Source organism: Hordeum vulgare, chromosome 5H, assembly GCF_904849725.1.
Source record: "Hordeum vulgare subsp. vulgare chromosome 5H, MorexV3_pseudomolecules_assembly, whole genome shotgun sequence".
In the NCBI taxonomy this organism is placed as follows: Eukaryota; Viridiplantae; Streptophyta; class Magnoliopsida; order Poales; family Poaceae; genus Hordeum; species Hordeum vulgare.
In genome coordinates, this window is record NC_058522.1 from 265,450,723 (window position 1) to 265,461,445 (window position 10,723).

Here is a 10,723-nt window from a genome sequence, read left to right on the forward strand (position 1 = left end):
GGGAGCTGTTGGCTTACCCTTAGGAGCTGAGGGTGTAGCCTTTGTAGCATGCTTGCTAGGCATAGCATCAGCCACGACCTTCCTTTGCTTGGAAGGATGTGGGTTAGCAGATGGTTCCTCCTATTTCTCTTCCTGCTCCTCATCAGGATACTCTCGAGTGGAGGGGTGCACAACAACTTTAACAAATCTCGTTCTTTGCCTTTTCTTTCGAGACTTCTTAGCCAAAAAATTAGTCTGCTTGGAGGAAGCAGGAGCCTTTAGAGATTTTGCTCCTCCCTGGGCAGACTCAGGAGCTCTCATTGCATCTGTGCTGACATAATCCTTTCTTACATTATTTATTTTGGAGGTATTCTCCTCAGGAATGAAGTCTGCATCCTCCTCATCTGAGTTTAGCTTCCTCCTGGCCCTAGTGGCTACCTTAGGCAAATCATGTAATCTGGGGGTGCTAGGATCTGAAGAGCTAGCATCAGGGCTAGTGCCTGGATCAAGATCAAAGCTATGCTCTCTAAAGTTGTTCTCACTATCCTCTGAACCAAACATGCTACACTGTCAAACTATCCTTGTGATTGGATATAGAGGAGTGGAATAGATGAGCATCACAAAACATAACTATTTTTGCAAAATAATGAGATTAAAATCTTAGTTTCAGATTTGTGGTGTAAGAGTTTCGGTTCCATCGAGTTTCAATTTTCGGAGCATCCAAGACAAACATTATCCTTAACAAAAACTTGGACACGATTCCGGTTTCACCAAAAAAGGTGATTCAGAATCACCGAGAGTGTTTTGAGAACCCTAAAACCTGAATCGGTGATACCGATCTGTTTCCACTCAGTGACTCCGAGACGCGTATGGTGGAAACCTAAAGCTAAAATATTTCGTTTGCCTAATCTTATGGAATTTTCTCATGGATAGATGCATTGCAATCACTCGCAAGAGGTGGGACTCATCCTAATGCGCAAGAGTCAAAAGATAGAGCACCCAAGGGATCAAAATCTTACCCTAACTCGCTAAAATTTTTGCTAAGTCGGCATGCATATTTTTACATAAAGCTTCTAATGTGTTTACACCTTGCGAGATGCTTTTACTCAAGTCTTAGAGTAAAGCCCCCCTTGGTGTGACACCCACCCTAAGAGGGATAAACTAACCTTGGGTTTGTCGTTAAATACTTCATGTAGGTGTTGTAGTAGTGGATGCTCATAGTTGATGACGATCATCTTGAGTTGGGAGCTATCCTTTTTGTTTGTACTCTTCTCACCTACATGGTTTAGTCCCATACAAGGAACAAATACATGCATGTCTATGGATATGGAGTGAAGAACATATAAGATGATGTCCATTAATGCATTAATTTACCACGTTCCTTGCTTACCAATGAGGGAATGTGTGACTCCTGGAACTATTGCATAAGGTTGGAGTTTATTGCAACTAGTTCTTCCAATGATGATTTTGAGTGAATTTTGTTGGCGTAGTCACCCCTCAAGAACTTATCTAGTTCTTCTTCTTGGGGACCCACTTCAACTTGATGGAGATGCTTGGAGTTGAGTTAGCACTTGATGAAGTAGAGCTCTTGGTGGCCTTGGGAACCCACTTGACCATGGCTTGGGATTCTTCTTCAAATGAGTTAATATCTTCTTGAAGCTTGTCCTTTCCCTTGAGCTTGTGGTGGAAGATCTTCTTGAGCATTTGTTCCCCCCGGGGACAGTAGGATCATACTTCTCCTTTTGGGGAACAAACTACATCTTGGGGTATTGACCTTATTCCCATTCAACTCCATTGGCATTAAATAGCCAATGCCTTGGTTCTTTCGGTGCCATCCTTGCTTGCATACAATCTCCTAGAATTTCTTACTTCTGGCAAGACTCTTGTAGAAATCTTTTTCTATATTTCCTTTCAATAAATCATTTTCAATCAAAAAATATAGATATGTTGGAGATGTATCAAATGCCCCGCCAGCGTCGTGCCTGGCAGCGGGCCTTGTTGGAGCCACATGGAGTGCTTGCGAGGGCCCCGCCATCTCCGGCTTGTCACGATTTGCGAAACTCAGCATGCTCTGTATGGTCGCCCTCCAGTCTTCTATATTCTCCAGCAAAAGCGGGAAGTTAAGTAGCAACTAGGCCCGCGTGAGGGCTTCCTCCGCACTCTTAGGCATGGCAAGGCATGAGGCATGGGTGGTGCTTCTACTCCCGATAGTGCCGGGATGAACGCTCTCCCGTCCCGTCGTGTGCTGTGCGCCCACCTCCAAAGGTTGACGACTAGCTTGGCCCTGCGAGCCTTGGGATTGGCAAGCAGGAGTCTTGCCTGTGTGTCGCCCGGGGTCGTCATCGACCCACAAGCGCTGGTCATGGTTATCTAGCGAAGGACACCGAGGATGTCCCTTCACCGTCACCGCTGATGTAGCTATTGCAGTCTCGACATCATTCTCGGCCATGTCAGGCGCTCTTGGAGCCGCCATCACAACTGGATCCGGGTCGCGGCTTAAGGAACTGCGCATGGTGTAGTGGCTGCACTCACCAGCGCGACAAATGCGATGGTCGCCCCTGCCAACGTCGCCTATAGACGCCCGCGATGGCGGCTTGGACTAATATGGAGTGGCCAAAGACGCACCCTTGGCTTTCTTGGGAGCCATGGCGTTGACGAAGAAGTCCAGGAATCGATGAAGATTCACGCAGGCGGGTGCCCCCTACTTGGCGTACCAAAGTTGTCGGGAGAATGACGAGACTAGCGAGGCCCCTTGTGGTTCAGGATGGGGGCGCGCTTGCACAAAGAGCAGCAACAATCACATGCTCATGTAGGCTTTTAGACACATTCGGGCCGCTCGAGAGCGTAATACCCCGCTTCCTGTGTTTGTGGATTATATGGGTGGAAGTCCAGGTTACAGGTGCGCAACAGCCCCGCAAGGAAGCACGAGGAGTGCATCTACGCATGCAAATGGACAAAGTGTCGACCTTTCTAAAGGTAGCCATGGCCCTCCTTTTTTAGTGCAAGGGGTTACCACAGTGGCTGAAATGGTCTTTTTAGGATAGGGAATAGTGGCTTCTATAGCTGCCAAAACTGCTGACAGGAGCTACAACTATGAATACCTAACCCTAACGGATTAGGGCAGGAGCATTAAATGCACCGTGAGGTGTCACACTTGCGGTGTATCTCGGCAAGGATCGTCCCTCCTTCTGTGCCGTTCGCCCAACTACCTTTTATTTACTTGACATGCCACGGGACGGGTGTCATTAAAGTTGCTGCATGTCCATGACTATTGCCAGAGGCCTCTGACCAGACTCACCTAACTGCCTGCCCGCTCGACACCTCACTGATGTAATAATCACCTTGATGAGGTGGAGCGGCGGCGATATGGAAGAGTCTTACGAGGCATGATGGCTGTGGGTCTTCTTTCTCCCAACAAGGTGGCTTGCTGGGGTCCTTGTCTTGTAGTTTGTGGTTTGAGCTTCCCATCCGATGGTGTTGCCGGATGAGGAGGTGTTTGCCGTCTATGCACAAGTCAGGGTACTAAGGGACCCATTCTCTAGTACACCGACAGTTAGGCATACCATACCAGGGCGTGATTCCAAAAAATCAGATGGCACTCTTTGTAAAGTAAAAACCGCGGCCTCTAAAGCATTACTTTAAAAGGGATAATGTCCAATTGATTTATGTCATTTCTTATCTTACCATGTCATACATGGTTTGACTACATCTTCTCAGACATTGCACTCACAGTGGTGTTTTGGGAGGTGTAAGTTATGAAACCTTTTTACACAACTCATCATACATTAACTAAACTTGTAACTCAGATATTCCTTTAGGCAATATAATTGTAAAAACATAATATTCTTGTTACAATAATTTCAACTTCATTCTGAAAACCTTTTGAACTATTACAAAAGATCCATAGTTATGTCTCATTAAGCAAATATTTACATATCTACTTGAGTCTTTACCGGAGATTGATAAAATCACTGTTAGCAACAACACTTTGGAGTGCACACATCAAATTATGAAAATATATGATTACCAGTAAGTTCGTTGCTCATTCTTATGGCGTGTGAATGATATTTTAGTTACTCATGGATGAAATTTGCAAGTGTGAGGTGATTTATAATCAAATGACTTAAAAATCCATCAATACCGAATTCTTTCGTGTGGGTTTCTCCAATGTGACCAAAATGCGGTGCCACACATATGTAGTATTCTTTTAGTCTTGGGACATTTAGCATTATCGTTATGGATGTATTATATTATCATCAACATTGATAACATACATCCGATTCATACCATGGCCCTTATGTTGTTCATAACATCGAACAACAATTGTTCTCTTATGAGCAAACTTCTCGCAATTTTTTTTGAAATGGGCTAGAGCGTATGAAACTCTAAAGTGAATTATGAAAATAAATGTAGGGGTAATATGCCGATGGAAAGTAAAATAACCTTTGCCATATTCCCATCATGTATCCGAAACCTCATTACTGGCTAGTCTCTTTGGCTGTAGTAGTTCTTGCATTGAGTTGCAACAGAATGCAACCGATCGAGTGTCCATGTGATTAACGTTTAGTCATAATACCCAAGAATAAGTGAATAAAAAATTAATCATAATACCCAATAGTTATCTTTTTGACTAACCTTTTATACATCTATAACTTCTGTGACATTCATACCAGAGATGGACTTCCGAGTCTTATTTCTTTTTGCCTGTATACTTCTAACAGTTTTATTTCTAATACTTTTCTGACTTACAAAAGAAGAACCTAGCTATAAGAGTGGCATTAGCCCTAAAATCATAGGTTTGTAAGTCTTATTAGCATCCTTTGGATGTTTCCTTTCTCTGGAGGTTGTTTTTATATGCACCATCATCACATGATAATGTTCTTGTGGATCCCATCCTATCAGTCTAGTGCATAGTAAACACTTCACTAATACTTGTAAACAAACATTGCTTTGGATACCTGACATGTCTTCAACGTATCTATAATTTTTCATTGTTTCATGCTATTATACTATCAATATTGGATGCTTTATATGCATTTATATGTTGTTTTATATCATTTTTGGGAACTAACCTATTAACCCAGTGCCAAGTGCTAGTTGTTCTTTTCTATGTGTTTTTAGCTTTTCATGAAACTAATACCAAATGGAGTCCAAATGCTATGAACCTTTTTGACAATTTTTTTCTGGACAAAAGAAGACCTGCAAGCTTGAGAAGGAGGACATAAGCTGCATGAGGAGACGATAAGGCAACAGGGCGCACCGAGGGGGTTAGGCGCACCCTGTTGCCTTGTGGGCCCCACGTAGCTCCATCTGACCTAATTCTACCCCTACAAATTCTAAAATATCTGAAAAATATCATAGATCCAGTTGAAACACTTTTTCCTCCATCGCCAGTTTTTGTTGTGAGGGGAGGCTACCTCGAGACCTTTTTCGGTGCCCTGCCGGAGGAAGAATCGATCATGGAGGCCATCTACATCAACCTTGCTGCCTCCATGATGATGTGTGAGTAGTCCGCCATAGATCTATAGGTCCACAACTACTACCTAGATAGCTTCTTCTATCTTCACGATCTTCAATACAAACTTTACCGTGATTCCTGCGGTGATCTATTCGATTTAGTCTTATTTGCGGTGTGTTTGTTGTGATTCAATGGATTGTGGGTTTATGATCAGATTATTCATGAATATTAAAGTATTATCTGAATTCTTTTATGCATGATTATTATAGCTTCATATTTCTCTGTGATCTATTGGTTTGGTTTGGCCAACTAAATTGATTTATCTTCAGTGTGAGTGGTACGTTGTGATGGGTTCAACCTTGCGGTGCTCAATCACAGTGATAGAAAGGGACATGACACATATTTGTATTTCTACCATGAAGGATAAAATTATGGGTTTAGTTCACATTTTTTGAGTTTACTTTGTCTACATCATGTCATCTTGCCCCAAGCATTACTCTATTTCATACTTAATACTCTAGATGCATGCTGGATAGTGGTTGATTAGTGGAGCAATAGTAGTAGATGCAGGAAGGAGTTGGTCTACTTACTTATTGATGTGATGCTTATATACATGATCATTGCATTGAATAAGATGTCATAACTACACGCTATTCTATCAATTGCCCAACAATAATTTGTCTACCCACCGTATACTATCCTCAAGAGAGAAGCTTCTAGCAAAAACTGTGGCCCTCAGGTGTACTAAAATTATATTACAAAAACTACAAAAATATTTCTTCCATTTATTATCTTTTACTTATATTTATATTATTATCTATCATTAAGTAGCGAGTTTAAGGGGCTTGACGACCCTCTTGTCCGCGTAGGGTGCAAGTGTTTGGTTCTATGTGTGCAGGTGCTGACAACGAGAGTTTGCTTAATACTCATATTGCTTAGACAACATTGGTTCTCACTAAGGGAAATACCTATATCTAGTGTGTTGCATTTCTTCTCCTCTTTGGGGGGAAATTCCAATGCAGTTTGTAAGTAGCAGGAAGAATTTCTGGCGCCGTTGCCGGGGAGTACCATCAAATTCTTATCAGGTTCCTTCACAAAAATTATCATTCACTTATTCCAATTTTTATTTTACTTTATATTTGCTTGCTTTAAAATGTCAAAAACATAAAAACATTTATCTTTGCTAGTCTACTTGTTTGCTTACTTTACTTGCTAGTTTACTTGCTTCGCTTGTTAGGATGCTTGCTTCGTAACTATGTCAAATACTAATAATAATGATTTTATTAGAAAATACCAAATTGTGTGATTTCTCAAATACTAACAATAGTGATTTTATTAGTAATTCCTATACCACACGCCACTAGTGCAGAGTTTTATGATATTAATTTTGCATCACTAAATCTTCGATATGAAAGAACAATTTGTTGGAAGTCCTAACAAGGATCCTCCTTCACATCGTAATACCTTTGTTGAACTTTGTGATATACAAAACAAAAAGGATATGGATTATGATATGGTTAAGTTGAAACTATTTCCTTTCTCACTAAGAGTTAATGCTAAAACTTGGTTTGCATCCTTACCTCGTAATAGTATTGGAACAAGGGATAAGTATGCTTTTATTGCCATGTATATTCTTCCTACTAAGATTATTTCTCTTCATAATCAAATTATGTATTTTAAAAAACATGAGCAAGAACATGTTGCATAAGCATTATATATAATTAAATTGATGATTAGAAATTGTCCAACTCAAGGCTTTAGTGTATGGATGATAATAGAAAATTTCTATGCAGGACTAAAGTTTTTGTCTTGAAATCTTCTAGATTCTGTTGCATGTGGTACATTCATGGAAGTTACATTGGGGGAAGCTTCAAAAGTTCTGGATAATATCATGAAAAATTATTCTCAATGGCACACTGAGTGAGCTCCAACTCGTAACAAGGTAAAATTTGTCGAAGAAATAGCCACATTGAGTGATAAGATGGACACTCTTATGAATATGGTTGCTAATAAACATGCTTATGTTGATCCCCAATGATGTGCCATTGGTACGTCTCCGTCGTATCTATAATTTTTGACGGGTTCATGCCAATATTCTACAACTTTCATATAGTTTTGGCAACATTTATATTATAATTTTGGGACTAACTTACTTATCTAGTGCCCAGTGCGAGTTCTTATTTTTTTGTGTGGTTTTTGTTTTGAATAAATTCCATACCAAATGAAGTCCAAACACGATAAAAAATGATAGAGATTTATTTTGGAATATATGTGAATTTTGGGAGTCGGAATCAACGCAAGATGATGCCTGAGGGCCCCACAAGCCAACACAGCGCGACCTCGGGGGCTCCACGATGGCTTGTGGTCAACCCTTAAGTCGGTTGAGGCTCTCCTTTTGTCGCAAGAAATATATTTTCATGATAAAAATGCCCACAAAATTACAGCCCAATCGGAGTTACGGATCTCTAGATATTCAAGAAACGGTGAAGGGCCAGAAAAGAGAAGAGAAATCGAGAGATATCAAATCTCGGAGGGGCGGCTGCCCTCCGGGAGCCATGGCGACCATGGACCAGAGGGGAAACCCTCCTCCCACCTATGGTGGTGTCCAAGGAAGAAACATAATGAGGGTAATCTCACCCCTCTCTCCCGGTGGCGCCGGAGCCGGGGAAACCATCATGACGACGATCTACACCAACAACTTCACCGTCGTCACCACCAACTCTCTCGCCCTCTTTGCAGCTGTTTAAAACCTATTCTCCCCGTTGTAATCTCTACTTAAACATGCTTCTCAATCCTATATACAATTATACGATGATGTGTGCCTATCCTATGATGTGTGAGTAGATTTGCTTTTCCTACGAGTTAATTGTGATATGATTGTAACATCCCAAAAGTTCCATTTTGGCATGTTATAAAATTAGTTGTGCATCCCTACATATTGTTGTATTTACTTTGTGAGTGACATGAATGATCAAGCTTTTTGTTTCATTTTGAAAATCCCTTTTCAATTTTTGATTTGCTTTGATTTCAAGTTTTAGTGAAACCTCTGAAATATTTTCAAATTTGAGAGGAGGAACATGACCCTCCAAGTCAGTGGTATTTCTGTGAACCTATTTGTCCCATTTGTACGAGGGTTTTATTTGAAAAATATTTTTCAAATAGGAATTTTTCCATTTGCGAAATTTCTGAAAAATATATTTTTAGAAGTTATTATTTTGTCCATGGAAAAATGTTAAACAAATTCTATATTTTCTGCTAATAATTTTGGTATATAATATGCCCATTTTTGGAATTGTTTTGATCCCTCAAATCTTCCCTTTCTTTCCTGTTTTTAAACAAAGGAAAAAATCGCTTAAAAGCAAACGAATCCGAGACCCAGAAGGAATAGTATCGACCCATTCATATTCTAACAAATCTGAATCGTTTCGGATCGGCTGACCGCTCCACCCCGCATCGCCCTTCTCGCGCTGACGCCCCGGTCCCACCCGATCGACCGCCTCTCCTCTCGGTCGTCACCTTCCTTCATCCCCTCCGCTTTCCTTCGCCGGCCATCGCCTCGGATCTGACCAGATCTCGTTGATCCCCTTCCCTCCGAGCACCCCGAGGCTGCCTATAAATACCCCAGCTCCCCCGCATTCTGTTCCGCCCCAAACCCTCGAGATCTCCTCGCCAGAACGCCGCACCGCCACCTCGCCGGAGCTCCGCCTCCAACCGGAGCTCTTCGAGCTCGTGCCGCTCCACACAGTCGTCCTCGAGTTCCGCCGACGCTGTAGATCCACGCCGAAGGATCGCTCCGTCGACTGGACTTCTCCACCGCCGCAGCAGACCACCGGAGCACCTCCCCGACCACCTGCACGTTTTGGCCGCCGGCGAACTCGCCAGAATCCTTCCAGCCACCACGGTGAGCACCCTTTTTTTAGCCGTTAGATCTACTATCGATCGACTAGATTAGAATAGGAATACCTCTTCGGGTTCTTAAAAAAAATAGTCGGTTTTTCTGTTAGTTAGATTTTAGCCAAAGAGTTTTCTTTAGGTTACGGCCATCCGCTAGTTAAGCACCCTCAGCGAACACTTCTAGCCAATAGGAATCTGCCACGTAGCCCAGTTTTTTTCTCTGTTTTGTTTCTGAAAACAGATTGGAACCTAATCTTAGAATCTCTATAACTTATATGTTTTTAAGTATGTTTGAGTGATTCTTTTTGCAGTAGCTCATAAAAATTATGTAGTTTCTCATTGCAACTTTTTTTTTCAAATTTGAACTTTTTAAAATTGAATTCTTTTGAATTTACTCAAATCACTAGATCTTGAATAACTTGAGTTTAAAAACATATTTTTGAGTGATTCTTTTTGCTACTAATTCCTATTAATTAGTTTTATCAGCTTGTTAAGTTTGGTGATTTGTAGAATATTTTTAATTTATTTTTTCAACAAAACATAATATGTTTTAGTTCCTTTAGGCTATTTTTTTGTTCTCTTGTGATATAGCTAGTATTGATTGTTGTTTTATTTTATTTACTTACTGTTGTGATGCTTATTGTGTGAAATATTGTTTCATTAGATCATCCGGAGTGCGAAGCTTGTTATCTAGAGGCACTCGAGTTCGAAACTCGTCAACAAGGCAAGTCACCTTGATTATGTTTTTACCTATGGTGTATATGCATTTAGTTCAACCTTCTCCACCCATTGCATGCAAAGTAGGTACTTGTAAATTTGGTTCTTGATGTAGTATCATGTGGTAGGCACCCATCACCCTTGTTACTTGGCCCGGGACGTTAATTTTATTCTGCTATGCTTTTAGTAGATGGGGTTTTGGTTGAGTGTTTATGACGAGTGTTGTGAGAACTTAATAATCAAGGCCGGGAGATTTCAAGACTTTTCAAGACCTCGTGATGTAGTACACCTTTGGGTGAAGGATGGTTTAGATGGGTACCGTGGAGTAACCAGTGGATGACCTGGGATGCATGGGGAAGTGCCATGAAATCTTGCGGAAAGCTTCACCCAGGCATGAAGAGAAGGATGGATACTTTAGGACCCGAGGCTTACCTACACAACCACAAGTCATTATGGGCTCTGGCTTGGTTGGACATCGTGGTGACTCTAGACGAGTGGTGCTACGAGATGTAGAAGAATGGTAGGATTGGATGGGCACCGACAATGGCTCAGAGGAACCCTTTGGAAGACCATATTTTGATAATCCGGTTCCCAAACACCCTGAAGTGCGAGGATTCCAATGGAGGCGATCAAATCTTGTGGGGAACGTGTGCAAAACTCTGTAGAGTACACAAA